This window comes from Podarcis vaucheri (assembly GCF_965113315.1).
Source record: "Podarcis vaucheri genome assembly, chromosome: 1".
NCBI classification, from domain to species: domain Eukaryota; kingdom Metazoa; phylum Chordata; class Lepidosauria; order Squamata; family Lacertidae; genus Podarcis; species Podarcis vaucheri.
In genome coordinates, this window is record NC_138759.1 from 71,639,099 (window position 1) to 71,658,407 (window position 19,309).

The 19,309-nt window shown below is 43.5% G+C and overlaps 1 protein-coding gene across 1 annotated transcript in view; it reads left to right on the forward strand.

Annotated features, from left to right (window-relative positions):
* Window positions 1-433: 433 nt before the first annotated feature.
* DENND2B (DENN domain containing 2B) overlaps window positions 434-19,309 on the forward strand; it is a 140,233-nt gene continuing 121,357 nt past the window's right edge. Inside the window, exon 1 of the mRNA XM_082193012.1 lies at window positions 434-573. The gene's annotated coding sequence lies outside the window, so the exon portion shown is untranslated. The remainder of the gene's footprint in view (window positions 574-19,309) is intronic.

Genomic DNA, 19,309 nt, shown 5'->3' on the forward strand with positions numbered 1-19,309 from the left:
CCTGCCACGAAGCTCGGGGGCTGGAGACCCCTTCCTCCCAGTTCCAGCTTGATCCTGTGAGCCAAGAGCGGAGAATAGTCCCCCGCCCCCCGTTTCCTTGGGATGAGAGTCTGAGGGAGAGAGGAAGTTGGGAAGCTCGCCGTGGTCTGGCGACGGCCGGGGCTTCCCGCTCTGGGCCGCCCGCCGCCGCCCCCTCGGCCGTCGTGGGCTAAGGCGGGCTGCGGCAGAAGCCCTCTCGCCCCAGGGAGCCGCTTTCGTTGCCGGCCGCCGGGTTACTGGTTCCTATTAATCTCCCGCACTGGCCCTCGCTGTCTCCACTTCCTGTCTTGGCATATTTCTCTGTCTCGCCCTCCCCTCCCCCCGCGCGTTTCCAGATTCTCTTTTAGGGGAAAAAAAAGCGAGGGAGGTTGAGGGGGGGGGGAGAAGAGAGAGAGAGAGAGAGAGAGAGAGAGAGAGAGAGAGAGAGAGTTGCATCTGGCCAAGCGAAGAGATCAGAACTGGAGGCGATCTCCGGCGAGCTGCAACAGCTGGACTCGACATCTGCACTTCTTCCAGCGCAGGGCAGCAGCCCAGGTAAGGGAGAAGGAGAGACGCCGGGCTCCGGCTGGCGGGGCGGCCCGAGAGGGTCTCTCTCGTTTCCTACACACGGGAGAGCCCAGGAGGCGATTGCAGTTGCCATCTGGAAGGCTTCGGGTTTCGCTTTTTCCAGGGGATGGGGAGGGGAGAAGCTTCTTCGGCGGTGCTCTTCTCTGCTCCTCAGGAAAAGGGCTGCCTGCGTCTCTGTGGCTGAGGCAGCGTTTGAACGGGGCGAGCGCCCGGCAGTTCTCTGGGAAGAACAATGGATTCACCTCGGCGCGAAGGGAAGAGGAGGGACGCCGGGCAGGCGAGTGCCCCCCCCCCCCGGAGATCCACGTTTGGGTCTTCCTTGCCTGCGACCCGGGGCTCGGACTTTGCTTGCTCGCTCGTAATGTTCGGGTTGTTTCGGGGTATTTTCTAGCTCTTTGCTTGGAGGGGGTTCAGGGCAACTTCGAGATGAGGAAGGAGGGAGCGTATTCTTTCTCCCCTTCCCATAAATCGACTTGCACTGTCCGGTTTAGGAGGATAGGTGGCGCTTACGCACCGTGCTCACCCCTTTCGCCAGCTGTTCCTCACCGATAACACGTCTGGGAAGAAAACTTTTTTTAAAAAAAGATTCCTGGGATCTGCCTATAAATTGATATCTATTGATATCTGGACCCATCCGCTATTATTTAGTCAGATATAGAAATTAATGAGTACTGACACCCAAACGACATACCACAAAAGACAGCATTACTGTATATTGAATTTTACAAACAAATGACAAAGCAGCTCCTTCCTTCCTTCCTTCTCTCCCTCCCTCCCCCTTTCCCTCCACCTCCTCCTCAGTCTAGGATGGTTAGCCACGGATAATAGTTAGAAAATGGACATTTGGATACAAAGGGACATTGCCAGCCATGGTGTAACACTGACATACTGAGTTTGGCTAACTTGTCGCGTTCCCCATCCTTGTTTCGTTCTGGGATTTCTGCTTCCTATTTGATGCAGTATAATGTGATACAGTATAATGAAAATCTGCCTCTCCATGGCATGCTGTGTCTGGACTCTGGGGGTAACTTAGTGCTATGTACTAAGCTGAAAGTAGAGGGGCCTTCTGCTCCCAACTCCAAACCACCTGCGTCAGATGGAAATGGAAAGTTCAGCAAGTCTTCCTTATTCTTACCACAAAGTTCCAAACCCTAACTTTTCAGCCCTCATACAGAGATGGAGGGAGGGAAGCCATCAGGGCATAGTGGTTTAAAGTGTTGAACTTGGACCTGAGAGACCAGGGTTCAAATCCCCACTCAGCCATGAAGCTCTCTGGTGACCTTGGGGCAGTCAGTACCTAACAGGGCTATTGTGAGAAAAACATGGGGAGGCGGAAAACCATGCATGGCACCTTGAACTCCTTGAAGGAAAGGTGAATAATATTAGCAGAGGCCACAACTAATTCCTCTTCCTGTTCTTTAATTCTTGCAGCTATAACTTGAGCTGAGGGTGCAGTCCTCCTATGCATGCTTACTTGAAAGCAAGTTCTACTGAACGCAGCGAACTGTACTTCTGACTGCTCTGCTTTAAGTCTTGTATCTCCTGGGGAAGCAGTCTCTTGGACCTGGAAAAGTTGTGTGTGTGTGTAGAGTGGATTAGGGGTGGGTGGGTTGAGAACAACTTTTATAGGTGGTGTGAGTGGGAAATCAGACGTCGGGCAGAGGCGAAGCAACCTATTCTGGTACCTGGAACAGTGCTCATCCCAGGGGGCGTGGTGCACATCCCAGGGGGTGCGTGGCGATCTGGGATTGGCCTTTTGTCACACACCCCTTTGGAATGGCACCTGGGGTAGACGCCCCCCCCCACTTCCCTCAGAACGCCTCTGATGTCCGGATCTGAGTCTGGGCTGTAACTAAGTGCTTGTCTTGCTTAGTCAAGGGTGCAATGAGGTCACACACAAGCCAGAAGAATAACTGGAAGCTGTTACAAACTCTTTTGGTCCTATTCTATCACTGAAATGCACTTTTAGATACAGTGTTTCAGTATATCAGCTCATGTCCTGGATATAATGATGACAGTAACTATATTTGAATGAACACAGAACATACTTAACTATGCATATATATTCTTCATTCTGCCTAGTTCATAATGATCTGCCCCATAAGAGCAACCCTTTCCTTAGTGGAAGAAAATAAGAATTGTTAAGTGAAATAGTACCAGATTTTCCCTGGGATCTTAAAGGCTACTTTGGGTAGTGTTCAGGTCTTGAACTTGCCTAGTGAGATACTTGTGTCTCCCCTGACTCTTGAACCAGTAGATTCACATGATACATAAAACATTGATTTTAAGCCAAGAAATGATGGGTTGCTTAAGGTCACCTAGCAGATTTGGGGTTGGGGTGAGATTTGAATTGACAGTGTTGATTGCAGCTCATTCAGGTGCTGTTTAACATCATTTAACCATCACCATGGTTTGTATTGTGCTACAGAATAATAAAGGCACATGGGGGAGTGCTCTTTTTTGAATAGTATATAAAGAGTTTGTTGACTGTTCTAATCTGCATTTGTATTATGTGAACAACTCATGACAATTATTTCAGAATATAAGATGTGGATTAAAACAGAATTGTGAGAACATTCTGTGATGAACAGACCTTGGATCATCCTGGCAACCCAGCAAACATTGAAAGCCAATCAGAGAAGAGAGAGAGAGAGAGAGAGGAATGAGTTTTTAAGTGGAGAAGCTTACAATTTAATAGTCAGAGAGGGACTTTCTTTCAGTGTGGGCAGATGGGGTCTCTTATTGTCTGAGTGGTTTCAGATAGGGACTATTTGTCAGTGAGGATCTATAGGGACTAACTGTCAGGATGGAGAATTGGGGTTTTGGACTATGTGAGTGGAGTTAGCTAGGCCAGGTATGGGCAACCTGGTTTGATTCTAAACTTCTCCTGGGTTAATAACAGGAGATTTTTTTATCTATTAAGCACACTCATAAAATTGGTCATGCTACCCAATACCTGTTTTAAGTGCAGCTGTTTGTCACATTTTCCCTCAAAGCAGAGGTGGGAAACGTATGGCTTTCTAGGTGCTGATCCCATCAACCTCAGTCAACATGGCCAATGGCCAGGGATGATGGGAGTTGTGTCCTAGCAACACTCTGGAGGGCTGCAGGTTAGCTACCCCTTCCTTAAACAAATAGCAACGTAGGAAACAGCTTTATACCAAATCAAACCATTGGCCCATCTAGCTCAGTATGGTCTACATTGACTGGGAACAGCTCTTGAATGTATTGAGCAGAAGTTGTTTCCAGACTTACCGGGAGATGCCAGGGACTGAACCTAGTAGTAGAGCATGTGCTCTGCTACTGAGCTATAGCGCTCCATAGATATGGGAAAAACATTACCACTTCTTTTTCCTTGCTAGGATGAATTAACATTTTAAAAACAAGCTAAAATGGATCAAGACCGAGTATCTGCAAAATGTGGAGTGTTGTGTCAATCTGCCTAGATGTCTCTGATTTTTCTTGCCTAGTTGTATGAAGGAATGAATAAATCCAATAATACTAATATCCAGCACCTGATATTTAATCCAGTTTAATTCAGAACAAAAATGTGATAATCTCTATCCTTCCCAGATTTCATAATTTGTTTTTATTTCCCTATTGTTGTGCTTTGCTTCATTTTAACCAATGTTTAACTCTTTTTGTTACATCTCTCCTACTCTGCCCGTCATTCCATGAATAACATACCTTGTGAATGGCCTCAAATTCTTACAGCATATTTACTCATAGGTAGGGTAGCTAGGTGCAAAGGAGAACTGTGTTTCTGCACCTGTGCTTGTTGTGTAGGAGACCTGTGCAAAGTTCCCTCTTCTACACAACTGGTAAAGTTGGTGGAGCCCTGTCCTCATTTGCACTTGACCACCCTGCTAAGAAATGCATCCCATTGTAGTACATGGGGACCACTCCCAGTTAAGTGAGTTTAGGAGTGCACTGCTACTGTCCCTCCTTCTAAAGCAAATCAGCACTGTGTGTGGTTTTGTGGTGAAGCTGTTCCCACTGCAGAGCAGCTCAGCTATTAAGCAAAACAAGAGCACAGTGGCTTGAGCACAGCATCCTGCTATAATTTGTGTTTCTCTGGATCAGGACCAGTAACTAAAAGTAAAGTGACTGGGCATACATATAAAATAATAATAATAATAATAAAATTACCCCTGAAGTGAAAGCTAAGATATGTGATAGACTAAAGTTCCTACTTAGGTCAAAGTTACAAATAATAGGTTTTGCCATCTCAAGCTAGGGTTTCTTAGTTATTATTTTATGCAGTTGTAAAAAGGCATATTTATGTCAGCTGTGTCAATTAACCTGATTTACTCTCTGAATACGGTAACAGGAATGACTAATGGAACAGGAAATGCCATCTGTCTTAACTTGCATATATTGTCTTGCCTTCTGAGAGTCCTGTTAGCTCCCCTTTCCTTTGTGTACACATGATTTAGCATATACAAAGGCACCACTGCACTGATTTCTGAGAAGGAAGGGATTTTTTATTGGGTCAACTTGGGTTGAGAAACTATGCACTTTTTGAACTAACGGAACACTTCATCTCTGTGTACACTCCATACCTTTCCCCCAAAGTATCTGGGGAACTGTAGTTTACCCCTCACAGAGATACAGGAACTGCTGAGTTGTTAAACTACAGGAAGGGTGAAATTAGTATTCTGTGGGTCAAGCAGTGACAACATAAACAATGCCCATTTTCCTTCGCATTGCCTTCCACTTCCTTTTGGATGCTTCGTGGAAGTTTTGGGGGAAAGTTCATTCTGGTTCTTCTCAATCCTTGCTTTTGAATCAGTGTGACCATAAGTGACAACCATTCTCTGGAATTAGAGGAGTGACATCAATGTGATTTCAGCACGATCCTTATGTGAATCATGCACACAAAAAAAATTCTATAACATGGAAAGCTGAATTGCTAGAAGCAAACTAATGTCACAACCAGACTGTGTGTTACACACATAGATGGGGAGTAGATTTGATAATACAGTATATATAGATCTGCAGCTGAAATTAGGTCTCCTTACTTTTTTTTTTTGCCAACATTGGACCAAGTGGGGTTTGACCAATTAAGGCAGCAAGCACAAATTATTCGTACTCTTTTTTGGTAAAAGTGCATCCTCTTTCTTTGCTTGGTATAATAATGGGTAATGATAGAGTTAAACATTGTTTCCATTTATTATGGGTTGGAGTTTAGATTGCACCCTTTAGTTTGTGGTAGCGTGCTAACATGTTTCTCAGGGAGCAATCTTTTGTTCTGGGCCTACGAAATGAGTAACCCTGTTAGTAAGAACTTAGCAGGTTGCCTTTGTGTTGGCAATTTGGCTACGGAAAAATTCAGGAAAATTAATTCCAAATATTTGCATTCTCCCCTTTGCCTCAGTTGCTCATATTGTAAACACTCTCTGGAATGTTAAATTTCAGTAAAGGTCTTTGCTTCAAAGGAGCCTCTCAGACCTTGGGAGGAATGTTTGAATTTTTCACTACTCTGCTACCTACTGAGAATATGAAGTGTCATTTAATTCAGTACAGTTTACTTCAAAGTAAGCATTCATAGGATTGGGCTGCAAGATGCCTTTTCATGCAGCAATATATTTTAAAATGATAGTTACTTGGAAGGTCACAAGCATAGATAAACAAGGCCAAAATGGAATGAGGAGTGAGGATTTTATAGGCAAGAGCTGTTTCTAACCAGTTTTTTACAGCAGGAAGTTTCACCATTGTTACTTTCTCTGTTTCACATTGTTGCTTCTGTGGGAGAACAAATAGTTTCTTAAGAAGGAATAGAAAGTTCTGATCGGCATGATTCTTTGCTTTCAATTGTTACAAAAGTGAACTGAAATGATAGTAATAATAGCAGCTATGTCACATGTTTTTTTCATATTCATGCAATAAACTTGGATAACAATGTAGATTCTGCAATTGTCCTTCAAGGGCTGTTCTGGTGAAACATCACAAATGGATTCTGGAGCAGTTGCTATTGTGTCATCTCTTCCTAGTGTGGGACTGCAGCTTGCTGCTGGATTTTCATTTCTTTTCCTCTTTGCTAAATTGTACAAGAGTTGTGGATGCCTGGGGAAAATGGAGGGTTATGGTATTTCCTGTGCTCCTTTTTCTAGAAGTATTATCAAAACTTTCTCCATTAGTGCTGAGAGGGGCAATGCATAGTGTGTACTGGATTAGCCATGAATCGCTGATTCCTCCTTTAGCCAAGGCCATGTTGGAAAGAGTGAAGCCTGTGTGCAGATCATATGCTGCATATACACGGCTCCCAGTTGCATATAGCTAAATCCTTGTATGCCTGACATAATTTACATGTGTTACTTGGAAGCCCCTTCCATGTGGGAAATGTGGAACCTGTGGCTCTGAGTTTGCTGAATAAATCCAAAAAGTGCAAAGTGATCTCACAGCTGCAGATCACCCTTACAGAGAGTGAGTCTTTGTCCACTCCTGTTCCATAGAGTCAATGTGGTGTCATCCAAATGCTGTCAGACTATGACTCCCATAATCCCTTACTCTGGGGAATGCCAGTTGAGGCTGATGGGAGTTGGAGCCCAACAGCCTCTGGAAGGTCCTATGCTAGCTACCCTTAATACTAAGATCCCAGGAATACCAGGCAAGCAAGTATGTTTTACCATTGCTTCTCAAAGTTAAAGGTTAGCATCACAAGCCATTCTTCAGGTGTTCTAAAACCAATTTGATAGCTGTAGGGTAAATTGCTAATTGGAAATCAAGTGTTGTTATTGTTGTTATTATTAATTGGAAATTGAGTGTTAAATCCTACTCCGCAGAAGAGATGAAGTAATAAATCCAATAATTATTGGCCAGTAAGTTTCCACAATGCTAACTGACTTCCAGAATTAGAAGGAGTTAGGTAGCAAGAAATGACTGGGTGGAGAATAGGAATGTGAATTTGAGAGAGTCTCCAAAATTAAATGATAAGAGGTTTTCAGAAATCTAATAGAAGGCTGTATCCAACACAGCAAGTCCAGAAGCAGCATAGAGGAGATCAGTGCTATATTTGTAATGGGGAGGGGAAAGAAAAATGACATCATATCCAAAGGAGATCCCCAGAGAGACTTGTTTTAAAGATGACTTCCTTATGTACTGAACTAAGCTCATTGCATCTCTGCACGTTTTACTGAGTCTGGCAGGGGCTGAAAATCAGATTAATGGAACAGCGCAAAAGAAAACACAGATAAATGTTTATACCAGAAATCATATTTCTGAAGTTAATAATAGAACTAATGAGAGTAATGCTAAAATAGATACAGAATTGGCTAAGTGGTTGAAGGAGCTGTCAGAGAGGAAAAGGGGGATCATGGCATTATATATGTCTTGAATGCAGACAGAGGGTAGGCATAACCTGCTACAGATGTGTGCCTGTTCAAGTAATAGTATCTGTAGTAGGTATGTGTCTACCACGCTGCAACATTTTGTGGCAGACCTCACATGTACCTTAGCTATCTAAATGTGATTTTTCAGCCTTCCGTTGGTATGTCCAAAATGCAGTGCAATGCCAGGTTTCTATTTTCAGACATTCACAAAATTCACCTGAGTTTACAGGCATTTACACACAAATGTACCACTTTAAAGCCACCTCTCCAAGCAAAAAATCCTAGGAACAGTAGTTAAGGATGCTAGGGATTGTAGTCTTTTGAGAGGGCAATTACTGTTCCTAGGATTCTTGGGGAGGACTCCATGTGCTTCAAATGTGCTTCAGAAGTATGGTGTGTACACAGCTTTAGGTGGCTAGGGTAGGGGAGAGAGAATACATTTGCTTTTATACTCATTGCTGGACAGACTGATGCATTCGGTGTTCAAAATTCCGCAGGCGTCAGGCACATTTTGCAACTGGTGCAGGTCCAGTTGTGACCATGTGGATGCCAAGCTGGTGACTTACATCTCCAGCTGTTTGGCCCCTCCAGCTTTCTTAAGCAGCTAAGCAGGTAAAGGTAAAGGGACCCCTGACCATTAGGTCTAGTCATGACTGACTTTGGGGTTGCGGTGCTCATCTCGCTTTATTGGCCGAGGGAGCCGGCATACAGCTTCCGCGTCATGTGGCCAGCATGACTAAGCCGCTTCTGGCAAACCAGAGCAGCGCACGGAAATGCCGTTTACCTTCCCACTGGAGTGGTACCTATTTATCTACTTGCACTTTGATGTGATTTCGAACTGATAGGTTGGCAGGAGCAGGGACCGAGCAATGGGGGCTCACCCCATTGCAGGGATTCGAACCACCGACCTTCTCCATCGGCAAGTCCTAGGCTCTGTGGTTTAACCCACAGCACCACCTGCGTCCCTATTTATTGCATTTCTATCCCACTTTTTTCTCCAAGGAGTACATGGTTCACCCCTCTCCTCAATCCCTAAAACAACCCTCTGAGTTGGTTAAGGGGCTGTGACTGGCCCAAGGTCACCCAGTGAGCTTCATGACTGAGTGAGGATTTGAACCCTGAACTCCCAAGTCTTAGACTGACACTCTAACCCCTACACCAGACTGGCTTCCTAGAGCACTTCTGCTAAGGGTCAGCTATATAAATTAAGTAGGTAAATAAATATGGGGAAAACAAAATGACACTCAGAGAAGAATCTGAAATATTTCCCTTGAAGCTTGAATTTGTTTTTTTCTGGATTGGCTGGTTTGTTTTAATGTGTTGTAAATATAATGTGTTTAAAATATAAAGCGGTATAGAAATGAAATTAACAACAACAAATTTCACTGAGGGGTGGGAATAGCACATAGACATTCTGTTGTGGTGACCGTAACCTAGGTTTAAGGTGCCATTTGGTGATATGTGTGTGTGTGTGTGTGTGTGTGTGTGTGTGTATATAAAAGTTTCTAATGCTCAATGTGTGCATTTCAGGATTTCTTTCTCTGTGTGAGTAGTAGAGGTGGCTGGTGGGTTCATTTTAAATCGTGCCAGATTTATAAGCTTTTTCTGCTATTCTTTGGCAGATTCCCTGCATCTGGCATGCAGCACTGTCTAGCCTGATACTCACTTTCCAGCTAATGCTCTGCATTCTTCTACCAATATGGAAACATTCTATATACAGAGCCATGTTTGGCTGAACTTGTAAATAAGTTGGGATGTAGGTGGCGGAACTACAGAGGATATACTTTTATGGCAATTCAAATGTATGCATGTGGGGGACAGGGAGATGCCTGCGCATGGTAAGCTAAGAATGTGATGGCTTTGCAGTATCACCACATTCAACTGCCACTGACTTCTTGAATCAGACTTAGTAGATGCGCCTGCTCAGGTTGAGATCATGAAGACTGCTATGTGCATTTCTTCTTTTCTACAAAGAGGTGTGCCACGGCTCAAGCGTGCCTGAGAGATGTGCCATCTACATCACAGTCTTTATTCCTTACCCCTAAATATGTAGAAACTGGTGGTGGTGGTTTAGGGGGGAAAGTGCTCTGCACATGCTCTGAGGCACTTTCCTGGGTGATTACCTCACCTATTCCTGGGCTCTTCACTTTATAGTGAGAATGGATTCTGTGGCTGAGCCCTCTGCCTGTTTGTATACAAATGAGTAAGAGTCAAACCAGTGGCCCACCTTACATTCTTCAGCCAGCAGACCTTATATGTGAAATGTGATGGGAAATGTGGGCCTCTTCCTCTCGAACATTTCAGTTTCTTCTGCAGGATGGCTGTCATTACTTGCTGACAAGCTCTGTATGCAGCTGGAGGGCATCTGGGTTATCAGGGTAGAGACCACCATGAAGGGAATGTGATTTGTACTGTGCAGCTACTGTAGAATAATGATGGTAGCCCAGTTGCCTACTCAGAGAGCCAGTATGGTGTAGTGGTTAAGAGCGGTAGTCTCGTAATCTGGGGAACCGGGTTCGCGTCTCCGCTCCTCCACATGCAGCTGCTGGGTGACCTTGGGCTAGTCACACTTCTTTGAAGTCTCTCAGCCCCACTCACCTCACAGAGTGTTTGTTGTGGGGGAGGAAGGGAAAGGAGAATGTTAGCCGCTTTGAGACTCCTGAAGGGGAGTGAAAGGCAGGATATCAAATCCAAACTCCTCCTCCTCCTCCTCCTCCTCCTCTTCTTCTTCTTCTTCTTCTTCTTCTTCTTCTTCTTCTTCTTCTTCAGTCTCTCATTCAGCAGTTCCTTTGCTACGTTCAGTGACATTAAACACCTTTTCAAAAACAAAAGCACCACCTCTGCCCTTTTAAAAACTTTCTGTCAAGGAAATTTTATTTCCAGAATACTTAATATCCTGTTAAAGTGTTCTTAGGTTTACTCAAGTTACCTGCTTGAGCCTCAAGTGTCATCTTGTAGATTTTGTTATGAAGGATTGATCCAAAGTAAATCAAAATAATCCCTTGGCATTTTCAGCTGGGCCTTGAAGACCCACATCTTTTAGTAGCTGATGTAAACTGGGCCTCAGAAATGGTGGTGTGATTTATTTACAATTGGTTTAGGGCTGGTTGTTGTTTCTGTGCTAGCTTTTTAGAAAGCATTACACACTGTGGCTGCTTTAAACGTATATTGTAGTACTGGTTGACATTGTAGTAGATGATAGTGTTTGTTAACTGATATCACTGTGAATAATTTTTGTTTAGAAAGTGGTTTATAAAAGTTTCAAATAAATAAGACATACATAAATAGGAGTTTTATAAGAACTTTTAAAGGTCACATGCAGTGTATGTTTAATGTTGCTGTGAAGTTCTTTCACAACATCTGAAAAAAGTAACCTATGAGTAGATGATTCATTCCAGTCTGAGAACCACAGTGAAAATGTATCACCAGCCAGAAGCCATTAATAAGAATAGCCCTAGTGCAGATGTTTTCAACCTTTTTGAGTCCATGGCTCCCTAAACCAACTACATTCTTTCTGCGGCACTCCTGTGGGGGTTAGGAGCCCAGTAATGTCACCCCTTGCCTGCAGCGCTGGCAGCCTCTCACCCTTTTTCGAACACCCTCCCTTGTGGAGTGTTCTCACTGCCTCCTCTCCCCTCCCCTTGGGAGTCCTTTGGGTAGCTACTGCTGCTGCTGCTGTCACTGGTCTCTGAGCTGCCTCAACCCAAAGAGAAGTGAAGCTTATAGCCAGGGCTGTTGCAATAAACATCTGTGCAAGCCTTTGGGAGGAAGAGATGCGAGAAGGCATCAGAGAAAGAAAGAGGGACAGAGACCAGTGTTGCCTGCAGCACCCCTGATCATCATTCAAGGCACCCCAGGGTGCCATGGCACACTGGTTGAAAAGCACTGCCCTGGTGGATTAGGCCAAAGACCCATCTGGTCCTGTATCCTGTTCTCACAATGGCCAACCAGATGCCTATGGGAAACCTGCAACTGGTATTCAGAGGCATAGTGCCTCTGACACTGGAGCCATCATGACTTAACCTCTATGAATTTATCTAAACTGCCTTTAAAACCACCTTGTGCATTTCTCCATCCTTCTCCTTATCACAAAAGTCTGATTTTTGGAGGAAGTGGGCTTGCTGTGCAAGTGCTCCAAATGAACTTTAATTGTGCAACCTGAATTTACCTGAAAATAGTGACAGTCTGGAAGTGTCCAAAGTTCCATTGAAATACAGTCATACCTCATGTTACGTTTGCTTCAGGTTGAGTGTTTTCAGGTTGCGTCCCACGGCGACTTAGAAGTACTGGAACGGGTTACTTCCAGGTTTCGCCGCTCGCGCATGCGCAGATGCGCAAAATGACGTAGCTCGCATGCGCAAAAGTAACAAATCGTGACCCGTGCGTGCGCAGACGCGGGTTGTGTTCTTTTCAGGTTGCAAACAGGTCTCCAGAATGGATCCCATTCGCAACCAGAGGTACCACTGTAAGTGGCTTACATCTGAATAAACATCATAGAACCAGACTGTATGTCTCTATTGTAGTTTCCCCACACTCCCTATTTGGTGAAAATCATACTGTAACTGAAATTATTTCAAAAAGGAAAACAGAGTTGTGTCAAATAGCTTCAATGGATGTTACAAATTCTTGCAATTTGGTGCCAGTGTTTCAATCACAGTGGTCGTATGGTTTGGGCATTTGACTTCATCCCTGAAGTTTGTGGGTTTCGAGCCTCACTTCACTGAACTCTATATGATATCACAAAGTCAAAAGGAGTAGTTACATATGGTGCTACTCATATTGTTGTCTAATTAACAGAGGTCATTGAAACTAATACATCTTGGCCACACCAGTCCCAAGAGACAAAATGGTTTGAGACAGACTATCAAGGTATGAAATATGGACAATTTTTGAATCCACTTAATGTATGAAAAATAAGACTTGGCAAATGCTCCAGCTTAATAAAATATGTATGGGCATGAAACTGGCAGGCAGTTACTATTTACTGCTTCTTCTCCCTCCAATGTGGCCCTGATTGCTCACTCTGTTCCCTGTTCTAGTACTTCGGGGAAACTGAAAATGGCAGGTATGGCTGGAACTTCACTGTGCACCTGACCTCTGTGAAAGCCATTTCAAAAAAGGCAAGTTGTGGCAACCAGTGTCAGCCCTGGTATTCCCATGTTGGGTGTTGATGCTGGGCCCCATCATTCGCCACTATCTCTGGCAATCAGCCCCCGCCCGCTCCACCTCCAATGTAGCCCCAAAGCCTGGACCTCATGAGACCACTGTTCTCAGTGTGAGCTTTCCTTCACAACTGAATTGAAATTATGCATAGTGTGAGAAAGTGTGCCATGTATACAGTGATTCTGGTGAGGTGAATTCTTTCAGGCCTTTCTGGATCGACAGGACAGGACTCAGAGTGCTGGATGGCTTAAACATAATCATCTAAGATTCTAAGAATATTGTCTTCTGATACCATGAGTAACGTGGTGTTTAGCTGGGACTGAATCACAACCCTTTCAACTGAGAAGATAAGTTGCTCCAAGTGCCCGTCTGCAAGGGCTTCAGTTCCAAATGAAGTCAGGATAGTCATGCTTCTTCAGCACAATTCTTTACATGTCCACTCAGAAAGAAGTCCCATTATTGCAGCCTTAAAATGCAAAGTTCCATGTACAGTGGTACCTCGGGTTACATACACTTCAGGTTACAGACTCCGCTAACCCAGAAATAGTACCTCGGGTTAAGAACTTTGCTTCAGGATGAGAACAGAAATCGTGCTCCGGCGGCGTGGCAGCAGCGGGAGGCCCCATTAGCTAAAGTGGTGCTTCAGGTTAAGAACAGTTTCAGCTTAAGAACGGACCTCCAGAACGAATTAAGTACTTAACCTGAGGTACCACTGTAATGTTGTTATCTTACAGATAAGGAACCACATCTGAGTGGGAAAGTACTCTATTCATGCTTGAGTCTTATAAAGAGAAAGCATATCTGTCTGTTGTATCATGTACCCAGGAAGCGATGGGTTCCTATAGGAAGTGGAAAAATGCAATCAGGAAATCTGAATGCTCCAATATTGGCTCTTGGTCAACTAAGGTCAGATCAATCTAGTCTGCTGACTGCATCTACCACTTCTTGTAAGATAGACATGTGGCTTACCAAGAAAGCAGTAGAGTTGGCAGACAGTGTGTTTTATTACATTGGTTTCAGACAGTAACTTTATACTGTTCTTTTGTAATGAAAACTTACTTCAAGTTACTTTATTTATAAAACCTTTTGCCTCTCGGTCCCACAGACACCGAAGGTGATTTTATCTAATGAAACAAATCATATAGATTTTAGAACAATCCAGAGCACAACGCAAATCTTAAGGAGTCAAAACAGAAGCAGAAATGGAATGAGAAAGCAGCAGGATCTTTGGAAGAAAAGCTGCAAGATTAAAACATGTGGGGGCAATAAGTAAATTATAATGGCAAGTCCCCCTGTCTCAAATGTTTAGGATACGGAGGGAATAAGTGGCAGCGTGTTTGCATCTGTGATTGTGTACATAAATCCTTTCCCTCCTCCTGTTATCCTGTTCTTTACCTTCCCTGAGTTCAAGCTTTGTGAAGTTATTAGGGAAATGTGGGGTAGCATCTAAATGATGATGGGTTTTGGTAAATGAGATAGTAGCATAATAGTAGCATATATTCTGTGCTGTCTTTATGCCCGCTGCTTTTAATGCAGGAAAATGAAATCCAAACCCCAGGACTCATAAATGCACAACATTTTCCCAGGAGGAAAAATGCTGTATACCGCAAAATGTTTCTGAGAGAGAGGGAGAGAAAGTGGGTAATAAACAGGCCAATAAAAGTAGTCTGGGGAAAATTAGTTGCCATATCTTGCTAGTCTTTCTGCTTTTGCCATTGAGAAACCTGACCTACTGATAGTTTTGTGCCGTATGCTTAGTAACAGTTAGTGATGTGAAATAAGAGTGAAGATTTGTTCCACTGTTAATATTTTCCAGGATACACTGTCAGGCTGTGGATAATTATCCTTCCTTTAAGCACATGAAACTGCAATTCTGGGATAAACACTTCAGAATAATGCTCCATTTATCCAGAAAGCTGCTTCTCAGAGGGCAAAATCGTTAAGATCGCATCCTGGATTTCATTTGGAACTTGCCACTGTATCCATGATGCAGCTGCAGTCCGTGGGCTGTGACATTGCTGAGAGTTTTGCTGTGAAGGAGCACTTTCAGTTTAAGCATGTGAATGATTTCTAGTGACACATCTACCGCCTTGCTGAACTTAAGAGGGTGGGATGGCAAAGGAGGAAGTAGAAAGGGAAGATGGCTCTTCACTTAACCAGGAACAGAGTTCCCTTGAAAAAACAAACCGCGATAGACTCTTTTTCTGTTCCCTTCCGTCTTTCTGCTCATTGTATTTTTGAACTGTCGCTGTCAATTAATTGGTAGCTATCCTAGGAAGCTGAACCCTTGCTTAAGTTTTAACACTTGCTGGATCCAGTAATGAGAAGAGTCTTAGCATACAACCTCATCCTCCCCCACTCCCAGCTCATGACAATATAATGGATTTCTGCATGTTATTTTCACTAATATATGCATTGTCATGCACACTTTACCCTTGCCTATGTATTTTTTGTACACGTGAATCAGCTGGAGAACTCCGCTGCAAAATTTGGAGAAGTGCAAATATTGAAGGATGTCTGTATTTCAGTTCACATGTTATTTTGAAAGTGCAAATTCAGTATGCTTGCCTTTAAATGTGAATTGAATCAAATTTATCCTACAATCCCAATCATTCCATGGAACCCTAGCCATGTGATTAATATGTGAAGGGTGCTAAAAACATCTGGTTTGCTAAATATGGACGTGATTGCAGGTTGGGTCCTACATACTACAGAGAAGAACCTTACTCTGTGTCAACCAACCACTCCTATGTTTTACTAGTCTGGGCATGCTGTGTCCCACTGTGCCAATCTTACCCTTGCCACCTTCCTTGCTCTACTCAGTGATGAGTATTTGGATCAATAGTGGGGAACCCCGTAGGGCCCTCCAGACATGGTTGGATTCAAACTCCCATTAGCTCCAACCAACAAGGCCAACAGTTAGCGATGGTGGGAGTTGTAGCCCAGTGACGCCGCTAGGGTCATGGGTTTCCTGTCCCTGATTGGTGGTCATTTCTTTGAGAAAATGTAACTGAAAAAATTGAATTTTGTTTTAAACCCAAATCTGTGCTCCAAGGGTGCTTTGACATTCACTTAATAAAGTTAACTGGGTTGCCCTCAGCCGCTTTCAAAGGGGAGCGGAGTATGTCTGAGTGCCACACTATCTCAGTTAAATGGTTAGCTTCTATGTTGGAATGGGACGCGCTTCCTGTTCACCCCATCTGTTGCTGATTTAGGTTAATTGAAGAAGTTTCAAGCCCTCTTGCCGAGTCCAAAGAGAATTTTCTCCTCCTGGAATTTAACCTCTAGAGAAATCATGAGCCCAGCTCTTTAAAGACTTTAAAATACCATCCTGCTATAAGTGATCCTTTCCAATTTTTCCGTGCAACATGGCTCCTTGTTGAAGTTAAATGGACTCTCTTCCCCACCACACTCCATTAGATCATAGTGAATAGCCTAAAGGGGAACCCTCAGAGAACGGTCAGGATATCTCACTATTATTATTATTAATAATAATTACTTTTAAAAAACCTCAAGCAACTTACAAACACTGAAAACAGGTATAAACAAAGAGTAGAAGCAACATAAAATGCAGTGATATGCATAAAAGAGCTAATCCAGCTCAACCCCATCCTACTAAAAATACGAAGAGTTAGGCTCCAAAGGCCCGAGTGAATAAAAATATTTTACCTGTTGCCCAGAAACAGATAGTGATGGCACCAGGCATGCCTCCTTGGGGAGTGCAGTCCAGAAATGGAGCCACCTCTGAGAAGGCCTGTTTTCATATCACCATCCTCCACACCTCCATTTGAAGGGATGCACAGAAAAGGACCTCACATGGTTCATGCAGGGTCCTGGTGGCTTCATGTGTGGAAAGGCAGTCCTTGACATATTGGGATCATAGAATCATAGAATCATAGAGTTGGAATAGACCACAAGGGGCATCGAGTCCAACCCCCTGCCAAGCAGGAAACACCATCAGAGCACTCCTGACATATGGTTGTCAAGCCTCTGCTTAAATCTTGTGCTGCATAATTGAATTATTGTAAGGTGTAAATACAGCCAGTTTATTTATTCATAAGAATTTTCAGAAAGTGTAGACAGTTGTAGGGGTACTACAGAATGCCTCTGGAGAACACTATCTTAACACTAAATTAATGCACAGCTGGTTTAGAAGTGAACAGTGGGATCTTAAAGAAAGTGATTGTGGTGGTCAGCCAGGCATGAGTATGGACAACTCTCTCTCTCCTGAGCCATGCCAAAATTTCAGCATTAGCCTATACTTCACTACTCAGAAGTAAGTCCTATTGAGTTTGGTGGTACAGAATGAGAAAGAAATTGAAATCAATAAACATGCTTACTCCCAGGGACGTGTAGTTAATATAAGTGGCTTGGGATTTTTTAAAGCTGAAAGTCTGATTCTGTTTGAATGTCTTAGGGAGCTCATTGTGCTACTGGTTTATCATAAGTCACCATCAAATTGCATTGACAAGTCAGTCACATGCTTCTTGGCTCTTCAGACCTTCTTAAGAATGCTATGCATGCAGAAAGCGGGAATGTTGTACTCCATGAACAGATTGTTTTCAGATCCTGATGAAAGCTTATGTCTCAAAGTTGGCATGACAGATCTGTTTCACTAATGACCGCTCTTCCAACACTAACTGTGGCTGCTGATGGAGACCAGAACTGGAATCCAGTTATGGGAGAGTGTTGTGACCTGAGCAGCAAAGAATTAGAGGCCAGAGAGGAGGAGTGCTAAGGTCCACTGAACCCTCATTACGTACTCTATAGCAATTGGGGAAGTTGTTAAGGCTACAGTTTCCAGTAGTCTGCACTGCTCATGCCAAGAGTGCTCAATCATGTTTAGAATTGCTTTGGCACAGACAAATAATGTGCAGACCACTGCAAAGTTCTCTCAGTGCAAATGAGCACAAAATTCATTGCAGGCAAGTGTAATTAGGGGAGGAAACAATCAAAGGAAACTATGTGTTCAAGAAGGAATGTATTCATAGTTGTGTGTGCGTGCACTGCATCTGCCTTTTGCGAATTCTTAGTACAGTTACAATGAGTAGAAGAAATAGATCGCATCTCAAAAGGGGCTTCTTGTCAGATGCTCTTCTTCATGGCAGGACTGGAGCTCAAGAGTTATGATCTATGTGTTGGGAGATCCTGTCATGTACAGAGGGAGCCATAGCCATGTACTTTTTTGCTGACCTTTTTGACTGTAATCAGCATGTGTCTCACAGTTTCCTGTGGCATGCAGAGTAGTTTAATATAATCCCTGTCGTAGTCTATATAATAGGTGTCATTACTGTGATCCTTTTTTTAAAGAGTACATGATTGATTTACTGTATTCCTCCCCGCTCCACTTCATGGGAAAATGTGAAAATGTTGAAGGTGACTTCTGCCTATTCATGTGAGCTGAGCTGAGGCCTTCTGAGAGGGAGCGAGACTGCCAACAAGCCAGTCTGTAAATAAACAAGTGTCTTGGGATGTCCCCCCCAAGGTCTGAGGTTGGGTGTCTTGCAGACACTTGGCAGCAGGAACAAAACCATCAAGAGTTGGATTGTTTGTCGCTGAACTGATTTCAATAACAGATGAGAATTTCCGAGCAGGAAGAATTGCACGTGCCTTATGGGATTTGTCTGGGAGGGGGAGGGAAGTACCTTTTATGGAAGGGAGAAGGAATTTTTATTTCATTCTGAATGTAGCGGTTGGTGCCTACAGACTGCTCTTCAACAATTTCTGAACAAACACCACAGAGTTAGAATCAAACTAAAACAGCAACTCAGGGCTCCATTATGGACATTGATATTACACTGTAGCATGACTTGCAGTATAAGACCATGCTTGCTTCTCCTGGAAGTGACTCCACACTTTTCCATGGCAGATCCAATTGCTGTGTGTTCACTAGTGTTTCCCACATCAAAGGAAACATGTGGACATCGTGCATGTTTTTAAATATTCCATGCTCACATGCCTCACAATTCTGGATTAATCAGGAGTCTGCAACATGTGAACACAGGTGTTTATGGATGTGTGACTGAGTTCCACACTTGACAAGCCTGTTGTTTGAAACTCTGGGCTTTCTGTGTGAAGTTGCCTCCACTTTACTCAAGGCAACTGGAAAACCATAATTATTGTCAGGTACCATCCATTTTAATGTGTTGCTGTTGGCCTTTTTAATCCTTTAATGAATGCAGTGAACATGAAAATAAATAACACACTAA